Source organism: Triturus cristatus, chromosome 2_1 (assembly GCF_964204655.1).
Source record: "Triturus cristatus chromosome 2_1, aTriCri1.1, whole genome shotgun sequence".
Lineage (NCBI taxonomy): Eukaryota > Metazoa > Chordata > Amphibia > Caudata > Salamandridae > Triturus > Triturus cristatus.
In genome coordinates, this window is record NC_140581.1 from 939,124,582 (window position 1) to 939,138,248 (window position 13,667).

At 42.7% G+C, this 13,667-nt stretch overlaps 1 protein-coding gene across 1 annotated transcript in view; it reads left to right on the forward strand.

The window, feature by feature from the left end:
* The first annotated feature begins 227 nt into the window (after positions 1 to 227).
* KDM4C (lysine demethylase 4C) overlaps positions 228 to 13,667 on the forward strand; it is a 1,697,337-nt gene continuing 1,683,897 nt past the window's right edge. Inside the window, exon 1 of the mRNA XM_085633463.1 lies at positions 228 to 444. The gene's annotated coding sequence lies outside the window, so the exon portion shown is untranslated. The remainder of the gene's footprint in view (positions 445 to 13,667) is intronic.

Consider the following 13,667-nt stretch of genomic DNA (forward strand, 5'->3'; position numbering starts at 1 on the left):
GAGAGCACATTGACGGTGATCTATTAGCAGTCACTCTGTTTATTCTAATCTTGCCGGTAGTTTCACATGAAAACATTTTTTGTTTACTCTCCTAGGCATTTATCGGCATGCAGAATACTTTGAAAATGGCGGTGGCGTTCCGATTTTAGAAACTCTAGGTATTTTAGCCTCTTTCTTTGTCCATGCCTCTTCTAAGCAGTGTTCTGCTCGTTCCACTAGGGGAAGCAGAGGCCGGGAGGGCGTGACGCGTGCGCAGTGGGCGTCGCCGAGGGGGGAGGGGGCCTGAATTGGTCCCGGTAGGCAGGTCAGGAGAGTAGCTGCGGCTGGATGTTGTGCTTCGTCGAGGGACGTTCGAGACCGGAAGTGTCTTTGAGCAGTCGTGGGGTACAGCTGTGCCTCCTGACAGTAGAACAGGGGGGCCTGAAAATTTCGACCATAAGACAGGTACTTGTGCGTGAGGAGGGAGGTAATAGAATGAGTTAGTAGACCTGGCACCGTGACTCCCAGCAGGTGTTAAGTGATTGTGTCTCTTTGCCAATTTGGGAAGAGGAGTGTGCTTTCGGTGTACCTTGATGTTTGCACTCTCTTTAATTTTAGCTCCACTCGCACCTTTGGAGTTCTCCAGATGCCTTCGCTGCCTTCAGACTTTGTTCTCCTCCTAATAGCGTCGTGCATACTACCAGTATGACGACCTCCCTCCCACAAATGGTCCCAACACAACACGGGTAAAGGAGTCATTTCCTCAGAGCACCCAGGTGATATGGTACGTTGTTTGGGGTTGGTGTTAAAACCCTCCCTCTCCGGGATAGTGTTGGGTTATCGGTTCTTTTTATCTTGTTCATAGACTGGTGCTCTGGTGGAGTATGCTACCCCATGTAAGTTGAGGGGGTCCCCTCAGCGACTTGTTGGGAGATTTACAGTTGTTGTGTTTGGTACTCACTTGGCCGACCCCACAGCCACTTTTGGAGGGAGGTTGGCACTTGCTGGGCACTGTTATTTCTGTCAGTAACTCTCTCAGGTGCGTTCCTCCTCTGACACCTCCCAAAGCTACAGACTGCTCCGCCCATTCGATGAAAACATCTGCTCTTCTCACCACACGCCAGACGCGTGCGGCTTCCTTTTCAAGAAATGTGTACCCGGCTAACTCTCAGATCCGCTCAGATATACAATCCCAGACGCATCACTGTTCCACGCGCCTAGAAGTAGTAAAATCCTAGCGACCCCTTGTTCAAATTGAAGGCGGAGACGACCGCTAAATATTGCAAATTTGCTTTCATTATGCCCTTTCCATCGCACACTTTACGATCTCCGCAGAAGTCACTTTTTTACTGTTATAATTGTTTTTTGTTTAATGTGTTTCACACGCTGAGATGTCTTTTAATGTTTTTATATTTTAATCGCATCGCCACTCGCTGTGTAAAGACTCAATGGACCGCCCAGTTATGTGCTTTACAATGCATGACCATGTCTTCTTTTTTTCTTTCTAAAGCAATATGTAACGACTAATATTTCTCCGCATGTTTGGACCGAAGGACCAAAACTGCGTTTTTTTCTGTACGGGACCGCCGTTCATAGTAGTTTTTTTTTGTCTCATTCATCAAATGTACTGCGATGAAATGTTATTGTTTTTGGTTACCGTTTTGCCCTGGCGATCAGACAACTAATTTATTCTGTCTCGAATATGTGTAATCAATAACACTGGTCAGGATTTATGTTTGTAATAACATTGTTTAACTATGGTAGTTTGAAGTACGGATTTACAAATAAAGCAGTTTATTACTTTTTGATGTTCTGCTAAGTTGAACGCCCCCTATTGCAAAACCTGATCGATAATAATTCTGTGGGAAAACACCCCCAGTACAAATAGCATTTGGTGTGGGTGCTCACATTGGTTTTCATCCGACTTACTGGGTTACTTAACGGGGGAATAAAGGACACAAACATATTTTGCACGTTTGCGCTTGCTATTATCACTCTAAAGGGAGTTTAAAATTCCCAGGTAGGGTTTTTTCCTCCCTTTTATTTTCACTTGACCCGTATTACAAAAAACAGACGCAAGTCCTTTTTTGCGCACGCATGCAGCAACGTAAGGCTGTATGTACATGGACCCATTAGATTGTCTTAAACTAATTACTGTCTTGTCCAAGTCATGTCAGTGCTTCGTAGTTCGGTCATGCCAATTTCGGGGCAGTCCTCCCCCTACCATTTTAGGGAAATTTGCATTCTTGCCACAGTTAAAGCTTCTGTGTGCAGTTATACTGAAGTTGCCCATGATAACCGAAGAGGTAAACTTGGGGGGCAGTCCTCAGAGAGGAGTGTCCTATCAGCTGTGCTCTTCGGTTGTACTTCTGACAAGGTAGAACATGTCGTAATCTTTCAAGATGCGCAATAGCTAGTCCCTGTAGGATAGTTGAGTGTTCCAGAGCTTTACACGTAATTTATGACTGTAGTTTTCATAATTATTTTATGACTTTGCCTTAGTAATTTTTGTCTAGAGCAGCAGCGTAGCGAATCAAATCTAAATATGTTACTTAATACATTTAGTATCCAGTGCTGTTGCTTACAAGTGTTTAAGTTGACCGGAGTGTGATATATACATATTAAGTGAAATGAAGCTGTCTGTGATGGCTACAGCTTTTCATGCCATGGAATCTTGGCGGGCAATGATGTAATGGAATGTTAGAGGACAGTTGACAGTTGCGAAAGACACAGCTGCTTGTCAACCATTGCAGGTGGATGATACCACCTTGTCACAAAATAAATACCTTTCTGAATCTGCACCAAGTGTCCTGCAATCTTTGAAGGGAAGCTTTTCACACTAGCGACAATGGATGGGATTGTGGAGAAAATTTAAATTCTTCCATCCTACCATGACAAGCCAAAATGTTGCTATTCAGCCTCCACAAGCATTTTGGCCAGCAGGTGCTAATCCATGTATAAAATGGAGTGAGTGGAAGTCGTACTTTCTAAACTTTTTAGACACTATTGACGAAGATGGAAAAATGCAACCTGAAATAAAAAAGAAACTCTTTCTACATTTTGTGGGGCCAGAAGGGTTATACGTTTTTGAACAAATGGAAAAATGTACTGGGAGTGAGGATTCAAATGTTTTTGAGAATGATTCACTTGACCTTGATAACATTTTGCTCCCAAAGTGTGCGTTGGTAATGTAAGGTCTACATTTTTTCAAAGAAAACAGGAACTTAGTGAGACCATTGATGAATATGTAGCAGAACTTAAAAAATTAGCTGATGATTGCAAATTTGGTCATCTGCAAGAGCAATTCATACAAGATCAAATTGTCATGCATGCTCGGGTCCCAGCAATCCAGGAGGCATTGTGGATCAACGGTGATGCTGCTTTGGATGGTATTTTGGCAATCGTATGGAAAGCAGAGCTTTCTATCTGCAGTGCCAAAGCTGTGAAAGCGGAAAACAAAGTATTTAATGAAGAAGTAATTGGCAAAGTAAAAAACCAAAATGTTTAACAAACTTAAAGATCGTGTTTGGGTACATGATATTAACAAAAAAGGGCAGGATAAGTCTTATGATAACAAAGATGGTTTCAGATGTTACTGATGCGACAGTGCTTCACCTTTAGCTTCAAGTAAGTTTTGTAAAGCACTTAAACAGCTGTGTTCAGCTTGTGCTATGAATGTACATTTTGCAAAAGTTTGCAGGAAAAAGGATTCTAGGGTCGAGTGTGTAGGTGAGTGTACATCCAGTGAGGAGGATGACCTGGTCAAGAAAAAGATGCATTGTGACATTAGCAGCAAAGTTCAACTATTTTTTTGTTTTGAACTTCAACGATAATATTGTTGGTGACACGAGAACCTGTGTGCATGATGACCATTGGTGGGAGTGGATGTACAGATGCACGCAGACTCAGGTTCGCCATTCACCATAGTTAATGAAGAAGTGTGGAATTACAAGTTTGGAGAGTTGGGCAGAAATGTGCTTAGACCTGATATCAATCCTGAAGGATTTTATGGTGAAAAAATTGATCTAATAGGATTTAGGACCTTAGTTTTCAGTTTTAAGAATCGAGAATCCATTGGTAAACCATATATGTTGAAAAAAGCTCCTTCAGTTCTTGGATGGAGAGATCAGCGTGATCTACATACAATTCTTAATCCCAACAGTCCTGAACCTGTATTGGTTATTGATGAAGGAGAACCTGTAGGAGCAGAAGTGCTCAAGAAATGTCTCAAGTTTACAGTGGAAAATGTGGGATGTTAAAAGAACATGAACATGAGATAATTTTAAAGAATGTGTTTTGTCTGAAAACGCACAAAGTATGGAATATAACTGTACTCCTCAGGGAAGAAGTAGAGAAAGAACTAGAAAAATTGGTTGAGGCAAATATCATTGAGCACATTGAATCTCCGTAATGGATTTCTCCGGTTGTTATTGCAAGATGTAATAATGGTAAAATCAGAATTTGCATTGATTTGTGTCATGTCAATAGCAATATTGCAGTGGATACATTTCCATTGCCTAAAATATCAGAAATGCTTACTTTGGTGAAAGGTGCTAATTGGTTCTCTACAATAGACCTTTCTGCTGCATACCACAAGAGTTGCCTAAAGGAAGAGAGCACACCTATTGCAGCATTTATTATACTCATGGGTTGTTTCCAATACAGAAGGTTACGTTTTGGATTGACTTCTGCCTCAGCAATCTTTCAGAGAATCATTTATCGTCTTTTCGGAAAACACTTGACTGTGAGGTGTTTCCAGGACAATATTTTAGTGTTTGGTAATGGCAAATTGGAACATGACAAAGCCTTAGAAGATGTTTTAGAAGTGCTGGAAAAGAATGGCCTAACTGTGGATCATTCTAAATGTAGGTTTGCAGTTAAGTCTGTGACATATTTAGGATATGTACTGTGTGGTGAAGGTATAGCTACTAAACTCAAAATAGTCAAGGCAATTTTTAAAGCCCCTCATCCTTCAAAAAAGGATGAACTCAGATCTTTTTTAGGTCTGATTGAGTTCTACAAATTTGTGAAAACATTCTCCAGCAGGGTGTATAACATTAGACAGTTGCTTACAAACAATGTTAAGTTTGTTTGGTCTGACAAATGTAAAGAGGAATTTCATGATGTTAACCCCTTCCATGCTGCGCAAATTCCGCCGCTGTGCTGACGGAATCTTGCGCGGGCGTGGTCATGACGGAACGGTTCCGTCATGAGCACAGCTCAACCGTGGCTCATGACGGAACCGTTCCGTCATGAGCACCGAAGGGGTTAAGAAAGCCATTGCTGATGCTCCTGTTCATAAAGGGTTTGATCCAGATCTTAAAAATGTCATTACCGTTGATGCGAGCATTAAGGGTCTTGGAAGTGTGTTATCCCAGATTGTGAAGAGAAAAAAAAAGTATAATAGCGTATGCATCACATGCTTATCCCCCACAGAGGAGAAGTTCTCTGTCATTGAGAAAGAAACTCCAGCATGTATTTGGGGTTTGGAACACTTTCGCTCTGTTGTTTAGGGTAAACAGTCTATATTTCGGACAGATCACAAACCTCTTGTAAGACTTTTGACCACCAAAGAACTTTTTAATGCATCTGCTAGAATTGCAAGAATGTCCAAGCACCTCTAAAAATTCATATACAGCGTGGTGTATGTTCCTGGGAAGAGTAATGTGTTAGCATATTTCTTTTCTCGTATGCCTACTGAAATGTAAGAATGTGAGAAAATGAGTGGGACGATTTAAGTGTGGTACTCTTATGTGATCAAGGAGCTCTGAGGGTGTTAGAAGACGTTTGGAGAAAAAGTTTTTTAGAGGATAAAAATATGCAGCAAATTATTAAATCAACAAGAATGGGTTGGGGATGCGGGAGCGTTGTTTTGTTCCTGCTTGGGGCCATAATCCAGTGATCTTTCAATCTCCGTGGTGGGACCGTAGTCCGAGGGATTGTGCCAGCTTGTTTCTTCCTGCACCCGGCCCCAGTTTCCATCCATGTTACCCTGGTGAAGGACTACAAAGTCCATGGTGCACAGCGCCGCTACCTGCTGCTGCTAACGAGGGGGGAGGCGCTAGGTGTCAACATGCGCATAAAGCGCTGCCCCTCTTCCCCCTCCCCCCTCCCCCCCCCTGCGGGGGCCACACCTTCGTCAAGGGCGGGCCCGTCCTTGACCGGAAGAGGCAGGGCAGGGCCACCCCTCTTTCACCTGACATCTGGACTTAGTCTGTCCTATGGACCCCTACGGACTCTGAGGTACTGAGTGTTAATATCTCTCCTATTTTTCCCTGTTCTAAATCAAAGCCTGAGACAGAAGATAAAAGTTGGAACTTGAACTGGTAGAAGTAGCAAAGGGAAAAAGGCTAGGAAGGTAGTTAAACATGCTGGTAGTAATTGTGTTTTAGATCTTATTGATACTCTAATCGGTGAGTGTGAAGAGATACTAGTAACTGAGCCAAATGGGCAATTGGATAGGGATAAGTCTTCCCCCTAGATCTACCCAAACCACTGATAGAAGTCCAAACCGCCATTCTGCCATTCCCGCCATGTTTCTTAAAGCACGGAAAAAGGGCCTAACAACATTAATGCTGAAAGAAAGCAGGGCTTAGAGAGGTCGGCGATTCGCCTACTAGCCTTCCTAGGCCAGCTGGCAATAATCCCCAACATATTGACCCCATAATCACATGTACAAACAGGTTTTCTGTCCTGTCGAACACTGAGGGGGGAGAGTGGCCCCAACTACCTTAGCTATCATCAGCCAGTACTACAGGGGTAGACAAAAGTCATAATACAGACTCCCAGGATGTGATCCATCTGGTCCACACACTTCGGCTTGAAATAGGGACTATGAAAACAATGATGAAGGACCTTACCACTATGGTGAGGCTCTTATTGCAAAGGGGGCTCTCATGTATAGAATACCTAGGCAATAAACCAATCGAGAGAGAGTAACAGCCCCTCTTTCTAGGGACAGTACCCACACAGGTAGTTTTACGCCCACTGAGGTGACTAACCCCAAAAATCCCACAACGTCATCATCCATTCCAAAGCATGTGACTTATTCTAACCTCGGTAACTCTAACCACCGCAGAGTAGAAACCCAAAGGGACCAGGCAACACATGATAGACATTCCCATTCTTCCCAGTCACAACATTCACAGTGCAGTACCCTAATTGGGCAAGAGGAACGGAATGTAGACAAGGCGTTAAACTCACATAAAATTTATATGGTGAACGTACCCAAGTATGACACCAGTAAAGGCACAGAAAACGCGGATTCCTCGACCAATAAAGCTATCCACTGGATACGACATGTAAGGGATGCCGTTCAGTGATCAGGGAGGCCATTGTTAAGGCGTGCAGACTTACCTCCTCCCTACATCAGGCAGATTGCATAGAGCTCAACTTCAGAAGACAGGATTTTGTGGAAAATCTTTTTGCTCTCGAATTTCGAACTTGTTCCCCTGATTCATCCTCTATCGCAGCTTAGTAGCCAAACTGGACAGCTTGCTGGACAGATGCCTAATAGAAAGTTGGGATGCTCTGGGCTGGGGAGTAATGATTGACTCAGAGGAGCAACCAGAACACAGCGGGGACCAATTGAAGTCCCGATAATTAATAGGGGGAAGTCCTGCTACTATTACTATCCTCCCAAGCCTAGTCGTTGGTGGGTCCATAAGGTCCATAGCTGTGTCTCCACTTTTGATAGACAGTGTGAGACTAATTGTATAACTCCCAACAATCTAAATGAGCAATTATCAACCTGTCATACTTCCCAAAGGGGAACCATACTGTCATGGAATATCGCAGGGATGAGTTCTAAGATATCATTTCCCGAGTGGTATGCCTTCATAAATGCCCATGATATTTGCCTCTTTCAGGAAACCTGGCTAGTGGCACCACACCACTGTGCAGGTTATGTAACATTTCACATTCCAGCCCTGAGTGGGGCAAAAGGCCGCCCCTCAGGAGGGTTGATAATTTGGGTTCGCCAAGAATTGGGCATTATTATTGAGGAGCTCTTGACCCAGAATAATATCTAGGCCATAAGACTGAAAATGGGACCGCAAGGCAACGTAGATATCTATAATATTTATGTGAGGGGAACTAGAGGGAGGAAGTCGGAAGTTTTAGCGGCTCTCAACGACCTCCTCAACCTATATTCAGTAGATACTAACGTTATAATTGTGGGCGATTTTAACTCTTCTTTTGAACCCCTTGGTAATGAGGATTGGCATCTCTCAGAAGAGGAAGATACACAGTGGGGCGTCCCAAAGCTTGAGCTTGCACCCATAAAAAAATGGACAGAAGTGGCCATACAAATTAACTCTATCTGCCTGGAAAGGGGCCTGCGGGTGATAAACGGAAGGTCCACATCTGATAGATTTGGGGCAAATACATTCAATAATCTAGAGCTAGTATCTCTAAGGAAAATGATCGTGCTCTAACCGAGCTAGAGATAAGTACAGCTGCTATTGAAGTACCAGAGCTCATCACTCAGACCCATAATAAATTCTTTACCTTTCTGCGCACTTATTTTGTCAAGCAATGTAAGCCTAAAAAAGCTTTAAATCGGAAAGGCTGTTGCTGGAATGTAGACAGGCAAGGGAATCACTTGGGAAAGCTATTAAAGTAGGTGAGCCCGCCACAGTGTGAGTAGCCAGACAGACATATAAGAACACCCAGAAAAAAGCCAAGAAAAACTGGGATGAGAAAAGATGGCAGGACCTAAAGGAGGCTTGCGCCTCGAGTGACAGCAAACAATTTTTGAATATAGTAAACTGGAATAGAGGAGGGCAACCTGAACAACCACAAAATCATGTAATGCAGGAAGATTGGGTCAATCATTTTAAACCCCAATATGCTTGTAGCCCGTTGAGACACATTGGGTCGAACCCGCTCACTTGCTGTACTCAGATGAGGCTTTTTGTAGTGCCAACGTCAATATAGCACTTACATCTGTAGCGGGTGGTAGAGCACCTGGTCCTGATGATGTCCCTGCAGATATGTTTCTCTACGATAAAATAAGATGGTGTAGGGACATCTTGTTGCTGGCTAATGCGGTTGCCAAGGGCGCGCCAGTACCTGACTCGTGGAAAGGGGCAGAAATTATCCTAGTTTATAAAAAGGTGGACAAATCCCAGCCAGGTAATTATAGGCCCATCAGTTTAATAGATTCTCTGCAAAAGATAATGGGGAGGCTAATTCTTAATAAGATCCAGGAGTGGATAGAGGAGTATAGTATTTTATCCCCCCTGCAGGCTGGTTTTCGGTCATATACTAGCACCATAGGCCAGGTGTTTCCTTTTATTTTGTTGTACTGGAAGACGGTGGTCCTGGGCAAAGGCAGCTTGTATGCTGCCTTTGACGATTTAAAATCAGCATTCAATCTTGTTCCCCGTTCTAAATTATGGGTGATCCTACAGGAATTGGGGATGACTCCCGAACAGTTAACACTCGTAATCAGAATGCATGAGGGTAACTAGTTCTTTTCCAGTAGAGAGAGGTGTGCGCCAGGGCTGCCTAGTGGCACCTACACTATTCTCGTTGTTTATCAATGGAATATTGAATTGCATGGAATCTACTACCACTGATGCTCCGACATCAGCAGGTGAAAAAAATCCCTATTTAAATGTTCGCCGACGACACATTGATTATCTATTTTTGAGGAGTTTTGCACTGAGCGGGGTCTGGAAATTAATGTGTCGAAAACAAAATGTATGTCTTTTAACCCACACAGAACTTTTAAAGGTAGTATTTTAGTAAACAATCGTCCATTGGAGCAAGTTAAAGAGTTTACTTATCAGGGGGTTAATATACAGAGTGATTTTAAAATGGAAGCAACAAATTGACCTGGCGACACTAAAGCATCGACAGTTGGCAGGAGCGCTCCAATTGGAGTATAATACTTCACTCACAAAACCAATTAGTCCGGTGCTCCAGTATATAACATGAAAGTGGTTAGCTCAGCCCTCAATGGAGCAGATATATGGGGGTGTAGGAACTTGACAAAACTTACCATAGTAGAAAATCGGTTCCTACGTAAGATTACTAACCTCCCTCAAAGCACCCCAATGTGTCCCCTACGCTACAATCAAAGGAGAAAGCCCTAGGCTGATACTACAAAATTACATCCATTACTATACTGGTGTGGATTATGGACAACACCTGAATTGATATCATATGCTGCAGGCTTTATGGATATAATAAAGGCTTATAACTTTCATCAAATTAAATGGTTACGAGAGGTTCGAGTGACCTGACAACACTATGGGATGATTCAGGCACTGCTCGCTTACCCCCCCAAAAAGTTTTAAAAGAAAAATATTGTAAGATGGTAACGCACAAAATCATGAGAATTAGCGAGTCATCATTGCTTACAGGAATTTTTCTGGAAATAAAATACATCCGAGACTAGAACAGTACTGGGACACAATAACTAAGCCATATGATAGAAAGCTATATTTCCAGCTTAGGGTGGGCTCATTGCCTCCAAGAGCATTCACTGCCAGATGGGTGACACAAGGCGATAAGTGTCCAATATGCCAGGTACATGTGGAATCATTGGCGCATCTACTGTTTGCTTGTCAAGCATATAATGCCCCACGACGCGCATGGCTGGTACCCATTTGTAAAAGGTTGGGCACTAGAAGGGCTGAAGAAGCTGATATAATTATACTTACTGATACGACAACTCCCATTACAGTAGCAAACTTCCTAGGGTGGTCATGGGCCATAAGAACTAATTTTTTATCACAAGGGGGTATCCGCTATTGCACGTTTTGCACATGCACAAGGGGATTTATAGCTATACACCTTTTTAGCTGCTATTAGCATTAGGGATAATGTTTTGTGTTTCTTCTGATGAAATTTTTTATAAATGTTTTTGTTACTAAGCATATAGTAAGGTTTTTAGAGTTTTTATCGAATTCTAGTTTTTTATGATGTTCTGATGTAATTTTCATAAGCAAGTTTTATAATTAAGTCTGGCATTGTGTATAGTGAGATTTTTGTATCATGCTTTTATGACTAAATTGTCGAATAAGCTTGTTTGGTATTGGGTTGACCCAAAAAGTCTGGTTTGGGAGTTCAAATGAGAAATGTTTGGGAGGTTAAAGAAGAATTATCTGTAAATAATCTAACTGTCTTCAGAAGTGAAAGAGAAATTCCCCCTACTTCTCTCAGAAGTCATATTTTGACTCTGTCACAATGGGCATTTTGGTGTTGTAATACTAAGCAAAGGTTCAAAAAGTGGTATTGGTGGACGGGGATTGATATGTACGTGGAAAGGCTTGTGAGGAACTGCAGATTATGTACTAATTCTGACAAATCGCTTAAAACGCTAAGGACAAACATGTGCGAACGAACTTCTGATTGCTGAGAAACCTTGGCATACGGAAGCCATAGATATTATGGGACCTGTTGGGTCACTTTCCAGGTACATGATCTCTATGATTGATGTTTTTTGAAGGTGGCCAATAATCAAGATTGTTGAGAATGTTAAATCTATTGAAGTGCTTAATTCATGGACATGGTTTTTGTGAATAAAGGGTTGCAGGTGCAACTAATCGGTGATAATGGTGTACAATTTAAATCCAACATTGCTAAAAGTTATTTAGAAAAATTGAGCATTAAACATAGAACTACATCTCTTTACAATACCAGTGGGAACTGAATTATTGAGAGGTTTAACGGAGTTTTGAAGGGGGTCATACAAATGGAAACCATGAATGGCATGGACTGAGAGAATCAAGTTCACCAATCTGTGTGGACATACAGAACAACTGTTCATGATGCATTATGTGTGACACCTTTTAAAGTAACACGTGGTAGAAATGCTAGAACCAAATGCAATCCAGAATGGTTAATTCTATGTGATGAATGCCAAGTTTCTATGGAAATTGTAAGTAACAAGATAATCAGTAAACACCTGGAATATAAAAGTTCTTTTGATGAGAAAAGGAGTTCAAAAGAGCTAAAAATCAGTGAAGGTATGTGGGTAAAAGTGAAGTTTTCTTTCAAAGTTAGGAAAGGAGAAAATTTTCAGAACCTCTACAAGTAACAGAAGTGTTAGTTACGCAATTCTGTCTGCCTTATTGATGGTAAGGTTTGGAACCTAACAAAAATTGCCATTTTGAAAGGAGAACATGGTGTGTTCACAAAGGGTTGGACGATCTGGTGAGGGTTCTTCTATATCCTCTAGTGGATCTGATTTTGATATTGATCATGGAAATGTAGGAGAGGACGTTTATGAACATTCCAGAGGAGAGGGTCAAGCAGTAAATGTAAGGGGTAAAAGCATGATTGACCCAGAGGTCAACAATGGTGCTCCTGAAAAGGTGATTAATTCTTCGAATGCAAGGCCAGAGGAAAATAAAGAATTCAGAGGCCAGCAGTCTCTACAATGAAATTGTTTCTGATTCCTCTAATGTTGGTATTGAATCCATCAGTGACCTTAATAGCGAAAGCAAAGAGGTTGAAAATGAGCGTTTGAGTGAGGAAAAGTTCATAAAGAACAGTACGTTCAGATGGGCGTTTTAGAGTACAAACTAAACCTAAGTGGATGACAGATTTTGTATGCGATATGGGAGAACCATATCTTTAATTTTTTTGGTCCTTTTCTTTCTTATTTTTGTTTTGTTCTTATGTTTCTAATTTGAGGGGAAAGGAATGTTTTGTTAGAAATGGGGGACTCTAGTTAGCATCGGCTTGCACCCTTGTCAAAGTAGGGACCCTTCTTCCTTGTCAGGGTAAGGGATCTGCACTCCTAAATAACCCCTGCTCACCCCCTTGGTAGCTTTGCACGAGTAGTCAGGCTTATTTCAGAGGCAGCGTGTAAAGCACATTTGCACAAAACCCACAGTAACACAGTGAAGGCACTACAAAAGGACACCACACCAGTTTTTGAAAAATATCCAGTATTTTATATGATTGAACAAGCGAAAAAATGATAAAAAGCCAACATACAGTTCTTTAAAAAAATTTCACTCTGAAATCATTACTTTACAAAGAGTTCCCTGAGTTGGTAGCTCTATCCCAGGCTACCTGCGGTGCTGAAGCAACAGAATCCAACAGTTCCCAATGACCGCGTCGAAGCGGGCCGCAGTAGAGGCGACAGACTCGCAAAAAGTACCTTTTTCGTTGCGGCCGATTCGACCGGGCGTGGCAACCGTCGCAGTTGAGATCTGAAACATAGTGACGCTCCGGGCGGTGCTTCAAATTGTGGTGCAGGCAGCGGCTTGGTGACGGTCGTCCAGTGGCGTAGGTGAGACCAGGGCTGCGGTGCGGAGTGAAGTGGTGCTTGATGAGATGCTGATGAGTCAAGATGCAGGTGACGAACTCGGTCTGTCAGCAGTGACACTCGATGAGCCCAAGGCGGCGAGGTGAAGCGAAGCTGTGCGGAGTGCGGTGCTCACTGGTCACGGTGCAAGCAACGGCTCGGTCGTAGTCGCCGTCGATGAGACCTAGGTTGCGGTGCGAGATGCGGCTGGCCCTCTGCGGTGCCGTCAGGTCACTGAGCCAGCGACGGAGTCGGATGCTTTCCTTCTCTGCTGCTACTGAAACCACGGTTCCAGAGACGGTGCCCAGAGGTGAGTGATGTTTTTGCAGTCCCTTAGACTTCAGAACAGGAGACAAGCTGTACCTCAAGCCCTTGGAGCTCTTCTTCAAGCAGGATACTTAGCACACAGCAAAGTCTTGGC